This window comes from Pygoscelis adeliae, unplaced genomic scaffold (assembly GCF_000699105.1).
Source record: "Pygoscelis adeliae isolate BGI_AS28 unplaced genomic scaffold, ASM69910v1 Scaffold267, whole genome shotgun sequence".
In the NCBI taxonomy this organism is placed as follows: Eukaryota; Metazoa; Chordata; class Aves; order Sphenisciformes; family Spheniscidae; genus Pygoscelis; species Pygoscelis adeliae.
Window position 1 is genome coordinate 2,082,286 of NW_008825150.1, and position 6,935 is coordinate 2,089,220.

Below are 6,935 nucleotides of genomic sequence, written 5' to 3' on the forward strand. Positions count from 1 at the left end.
AAACGTTTCAAAAGCTCATATTAGTTAAGCAAGATAGTTACTTCATACCTTGTTTTCAGCAGTGAAACTGGAATATAAATTTATAATTCCACCCTAAACCCCTTCTTCTTCCCCCACCCCCATCACTTCTTTCTGTGACTGTGTTTTACTATCCTTCAGCTTCCCCTGTGGCTTGAGAGGTTTGCACTGTAAACATGATGAGTGAAATTATTCTGGTTACAAATAACAACCTTCTGTTTTTTTAATTTATTTTATTTTTAGCTTGATGCAGCACTTGAGAGGCTAGTGATGTGTGTAAACAGGATTGATGAAGCAGATACAGAGGGGGAGGCCTCTTGGTGGCTTTTCTGCTGAAGGAAGTGTATCATGTAACTTCTCCCTTCTGCACAGACACTTGTTTGATGTCTGCTTGTTCCAATTTGCCAGAAAAGATGGACCAGCTGCTGGAGGTCATTGGTGCACTGAGGTCACATGAACTGTAGAAATTCTTCTGAGTTAGCTTGGTGTGTATGCATGATCTTGATTTATGTTCTCTCCTCTGATCATCACCTGGAGCTTTACGATGAAGACTGTTCCAACAAAGTTTTTGGCAGTGGATTGCCTCTGGAAAAATGAAGCTAGCTAATGATTATCTGTCTCTGAGGGTGTGTACATCCTTATCAGTTGACTTAAGCATGACAAAGGGGTCATCAGCCATGGTACCATTCTGATTAACTTATCTGATTCCACTATCACTAGCTACTGCTTTTGGATTTCAAAAGGGGTGAGGATGGCAGATTCAGACCCAAGGTCGCTAAAGCCACAAAAAGCAGGAATAAGAATGATCGTATTTCCGTGGGTTCTCATGGTCATCAGCGTGTTTGCACTGGAAACAGAAGCCATCTTATCTTTTATCTATATCTGAGAGGGAAGGAGACCAGTGTTCTGCTGCTCAAAGTGCTCCAGGTGTTTGTCTTATATGGAATTGATTAAGCAGCTCAATCATCATAACAGGTTCCCAAAACATTGTCTTGTTGAAAACAAATATAAGATTGCTGGTTGATAAGAGATACCATTAAGATACTAATGAATTCATTAGTCCATGGAGTAAATCTTTAGAAGCTAAAGTATTTTTTGGCAAGGAACATGAAATATAAAATACCCTTATCAGTTAAATAATCTTTTTTTTATATAGGTCTAATTTGTTACCATTTTCTGAGACAAGAATCTCTGTGCCTCGCATGTTGTTGTTATGCTCTTTTCAGTGGATAAGATCAGTTTATTAGAGGAAAATATATCATACTGAATCCAGCAGCCTGAGGAAGGTGAGGCGACAGCTGCTGCTGCTCCATATCCCCAGGTCCAACCAGTATCAAGGCTGAAGATGTATTCCCAGCAGGCACACACACAGAGAACACATATATACACAACATATTTACATATATACATGGCAAGTCACACAGATTAGACAGGCAACACTGACAGCCTCATCCTCCTCCCCTCTCTGGCTAAGCAGGATTGGAGGTCCAATGGTGAGAATATATATACATATCTAGAGATACACACACATTTGTACACGGTGGATCCCTCCAGCAACTGGGCTCAGACACTCGGTCTGCCCAGTAGCTAGCTCCTGTAGCCCAGTCTCCCCAGTTGCTGGCAGCTGGGCCTATGAGCCCTCAAGGCCGTAGCCCCACTCCAGTTGCTGGTACAGGCCATCATATGCACACACATATGGCTGGTCAGGACTTCCCAGGTTCCAAAAGCTGCCTGCTCTGTGCTCTTACTCTTAGAGATATGCAGATGCGCTCACACTCTGAGCTGGCAGGGACTCCCATGGTCCCATAAGTGACTCTCCTCTGCTGCTCTGGACTGGTGGAGATGAACCTTTGATGGGCTGATGGCTCCTGTGATGGACCTGGGAGTAGCCCAGCAGCGTATTATCCAGACTCTCCGTCCTGCCATTGTCCCTCTGAGTAACTCTGTGGGTATGGAGAGGAGCTTTTATCACACAACCCAACACAGTTTATATAGCCATCTCGCCTTTCTATGTGGAGTAGAGTGGAAATTTTGCCTGTCTAAAAGCTGTATAGGAATTCAAGGTCCCGATTTTGCCACTGCGCCCCCCCCCCCCCCCCCCCCAAGGTTCACTCCTGGAGTGCATTTCTTAGCTTAGGACCTACACAAGGAAAATTCTGTTTGCTTCACAAGTTATTTCTAAATTTGTGAAGCTTTACGTGAAGGCTACAGGTCTAAACAATCCATTCATTAGTGGATTCAGTGGGAGTAGTGGAGGAGGAATGAAGATGATAAGCACAGTCCAAGAAAACTAGGAGAACGCATTCCTTATGTCCCCACCCAGTCATTTTACACCTTTGTGTTTGTTTTCAAAAAAACTTCTCTTCCGGCTTGGTCTAATTTCATATATATATCACTCAAGGTGATAAGTGGAAGGGCATAGGGCGCTTGGGGAATGAGGCCAGAGAGGAAAGAAAGAAGTGAGAGAACACGTGGTTCCTAAAATTGCCTCAGTTTTTGTGTCTAGCCTTTTCAGACAGTAGGAACAGACCTTGCAATAACTCTGCTTTTCAGTGTGCATTTGGGGGAACATATTTTACATAGAGTGGCAGTATTTCTACCAGCTCTTTGGCTGATGGCAGTCACCTTTATTTGTAAGCTTAAAGATACAAAATACTCCATAGACTCTGCAGTTCATGGTCGAACTTGGAATTCCCCAGCACAGATGCGTTTTTCTACTATAATGCTGTACTAGTACTGTCCACCCATGCTTTTCCACTGTTTAAAGCAACTCCATGCTTAGCTACCAGAAGAAAGGTTTTCTGCTCTTTTAAAACAGGCAAGTCAATGGATCTGCCACTGACTCCCCCCTGTTGCATTAGGTAGTTCAGATACATTCAGATTAGAAGCAAAAGTGTCCCATTTTGTAATTATAAACCTATTAAAGCTGAAATAGTCACACAGTACACTATTCTTCATGTCTCCAGCTTTTTTTTTTTTCCCCCTCCCCATAGTCATATTTTGAATCTAAGGAACAGCAGCCAAATTGTGGTCCTTGTAAATTTTGTGGCTGCATTCTAATTCATGTGGACTGGATCAAAAATTATTGTCCTCTACAAGAATCAGTGTAGATGGCTTGACAGCCCTCCTTTAGCATCTAAGATTGAGAAGAGAAAGTACTAAATTATTAGCGATAGCATTAGAAATTGATGTTTGCTTGACTTTTTTTTTTTCCTTTAACACCTTCAATTTGATAATAGCAGTAAAGACCTATGACAAGCCTTTATCAGTCAGATAAAGAATTGCCAACTCTTAAGTCTTTTGCATACAGCTTTTAACTACTCCAGCTCAACTCTTATCTGGCTGATAAGATTAATGGCAGTGTTTCTTATAGCTTTTTAATTTTACTCTTGCCGTGAAGTTCAAAGGTTGTCCAAGAGCAGTATTCCGCTATTAATTAAGAGGCAGATGCCCAGAGATTGCCTTTCTCTTCCTTTGGATAAAGGTCTGGGAGTTTTCAGAAATTGTAGTGGTAAGCTTTGTCTTCATGAAAATGACAGTACCTGCTTTTGCTCTTCCTCGAGCATGGAGCTGGGAGTGAAGGGCAAGGCTGAATTTCCAAGCCTTGGATATCTCTGTTGGCAGTTTGTCATGCTGCTATTCAGCAAACGCTTGGAGAGACACTTCAACCAGTCACGAAATGCTGCTATTTTGCTACTCTATGGACAATGCATATCATCTATTGTAAACGCAAGCATCTCAATCCTTGCTCTGTGTGTGCTTTTGCAAAAAGGATGGATGATATTAAAGACTTTCATCTTTATTGTATTATTTACAGCTTAGTACTCAAAATGATCACCAGAAAAAATGGTTATGCAGGGCTGTTAAGATGAAGTTGGTGAGATGACACGGAATACAGAAAATGATGCATCCAGCTGTAGTTTTGGGGTAGATTTAGGACCTCTTTTAATGGCATGTGATTTGTTCTCTATATTCTGGTATCCGTTGTGAACCACACCTAAACACAAGATCCTATCATATCTTCCCTCAGGTTTACTTTTGTGTTAGATGGTTCTCATGATTCAGTGCAGTATAACTTCCTTGTTCAAACAGAATCAGAAGTGTTCAATCTACAGTTTAAAAACCTTCATACTGAGTGATGGTGAACTTGGGTTGTGACCTCTGGTAGTATTTCAGACTAACACTTGCCATCATCTGGATAACTGATTTAGAGTTGAGCCCTGTTCAGTTAGTCAAATACATCTCTATCATTTATTTCACCATGACAAACAGAGGCAGGACTGAATTTCTGTTGTTCTGTATATGCTCATAGTATCTGGAAGAGTCTGGGCATGTGTACAGAAATGAGAAAGGAACTGGAGATCTTAAGACCTCTCTACGTCTAGATTTACATTACGAACTTGTGTGGCTCTTCCAAATATTAACCAATCTGCTTGAAGTTTAACAGACTTGAATGTGGAAAGTATGTATCCCAATCAGGACCTGAATTGTTTGGGGTTAGCAGGAAGCTGTTTTGTGTTGCTATGTCTTTTTGAACAGGAAGAAGGAGTGCATGTTCTTAAAACCTTGGATAGAAATGTTTTGATATTATATTCTCATTTTATTGGAACAGTTTGGCCAAAACCAAGCCTCTGAACTGATTTGGTTTGTGCCTTCTGCATGCAGCAGTAGTTTTTGTTTCTTCTGATTTGTTTGAGTGGGTTTTCTGTTTAAGACTGATTAAAATTGCTTCTTAATTTGTAAATGAGGCTGATGTTGCCAGAACACACAAATTAATTACTGGAAAAGATACATTCTGTGTGAATAATGACATAAGGGACCATTATGGAATCACAGAATGGTTGAGGCTTGAAGGGACCTCTGGAGATCATAGAGTACAACCCCCCTGCTCAAGCAGGGTCACCTAGACCAGGTTGCCCAAAACCATGTCCAGTCAGGTTATGAATATCTCCAAGGATGGAAACTCTACAACCTCTGTGGGCAACCTGTTCCAGTGTTTGAACGTGCTTGCAGTAAATTATTTAAACAGAATTTCTTGTATTTCAGTTTGCGCCCATTGCCTATTTACTTCCTGCCGCATCAGGTATTTATATCCATTGATGTGATTTCCCCATCCCATCTTCCCCCCTCCAGGCTGAACAATCCTAGCTTTCTCAGCCATTCCTCATATGTCAGGCGCTCCAATTTCTTAATCATCTTAGTGGCCCGTTGCTAAATCCTCTCCAGGATGCCCATGTCTTTCTGGCACTGGGGAGCCCAGAACTGGACCCCAGCACTCCACATGTGCTTTACCAGTGCTGAGGAGAGGGGAAGAGTCACCTCCCCCAACCTGCTGGCTATGCTCTGCATAACGCAGCCTAGGATGCTGCTGGCCGCCTTTGCCAGAAGGACACGTTGCTGGCTTATGTTCAAATTTTTTGTCCACCAGGACCCACAGGTCTTTTTCTGCACAGCCGCTTTCCAGATGATTGAATCACCAGTGTTTACTGTTGTATGGGGCTGTTTCTCCCAGGTGCAGGACTTTGTGCTTCCCTGTGTTGAACTTCATGAGGTTCCTGTCTGCTCATATGTCCAACCTGTCAAGGTACTTCTGAATGACAGCATAACCATCTGGTGCATCAACCACTCTCTTCAGTTTTGTATCATCTGCAAGCTTGCTGAAGGTGCGCTCTGTCCTGTCATCGGGGTCATTAATGAATATATTAAATTATATTGGCCCAAGGTATCAACATCTGGGGTACTCCAGTAATGACTGACCTCCAGCTGCACTTCATGCTGCCAGTCACAACCCTTTGAGCCTGGCAGTTCAGCCAGTTTTCTGTCCACCTCACTCTCTGTTTTGCTAACCCATACTTCATCAGCTTGTCTTTGAGGATGCTGTGGGAGATAGAGCCTTACAAAGCCTTGAAAAATACAAGATAAAGAATATCACTGATGTTCCCTTTTCCACCAAACCAGTCATCTTTAAAATCAGCCAGCTCTCCTGGAGCCGCCTTCTCCTCAGGACCATATCTCATGGGATTCTTCTAAGCAGGTCCCTGAACAGGCCAAAGTCTGCTCTCCTGAAGTCTGGGGTTGTAAGCCTGCTATATGTCTTGTTTCTCTCAAGATCCTGAACTCCACCGTCTCGTGGTAGCTGCAGCCAAGGCTGCTCCCAGGCTTCATATTCCTGACCAGTTCTTCCTTGTTTATAAGCATCAGGTCCAGCAGAGCATGTCTCCTTGTCAGCTTCTCCATCACCTGTGGCAGGAAGCTATTATCACTGCACCTCAGAAGGCTCCTGGATTGCTTGTGCCCTGCTGCGTTGCCTTTCCAGCAGACACTAGGGTGGTTAAAGTTTCAGTTTCACTGGGCAGAAGTTAATACGCTAGGATTCATGGGTAGCTCACTGTCTGTGACAGTGCAAGATGTAAAGTAGGAAGTGGTATTTGTGGGTAGGTAGACATTGATGTGGAAAAAAAGTGCTGCAGATGTTAGTGGCCAAACATACATCTTGGTATGGATGGCATTGCTGTAAACATGAAATAAGATATATGTGATAATATGGAGGTGAGAAAAAAGCCAGAGGTCTGCTCAGATGGGAATTGCTGGTAGAACAATCCTATTCTAATGTTGACCGTATCAAAATCTGCAGGTAGGGTGAAAAAATTGTAATGCTGAGAGTTACAATTTGCTAAACAATAACACGAGAAAATGGTTCACAAAATGTCATTCAGGCTTCTCAGTGAATTGAAACTATGGAAAGATGTAAAAGAAGCTTCAGATGTGTTTCAGGAGTGCAAAAGTAACAAGCTCTGATAGCGCCCTTGATATGATACTGTTCTTACAAGTTTTAGATATCTTATTTCACGCGATAAAGCTGAAGTAAATCTTGAATGTGGTGTAAATAAAAAAATATAATTTTGGTAAAAATATTC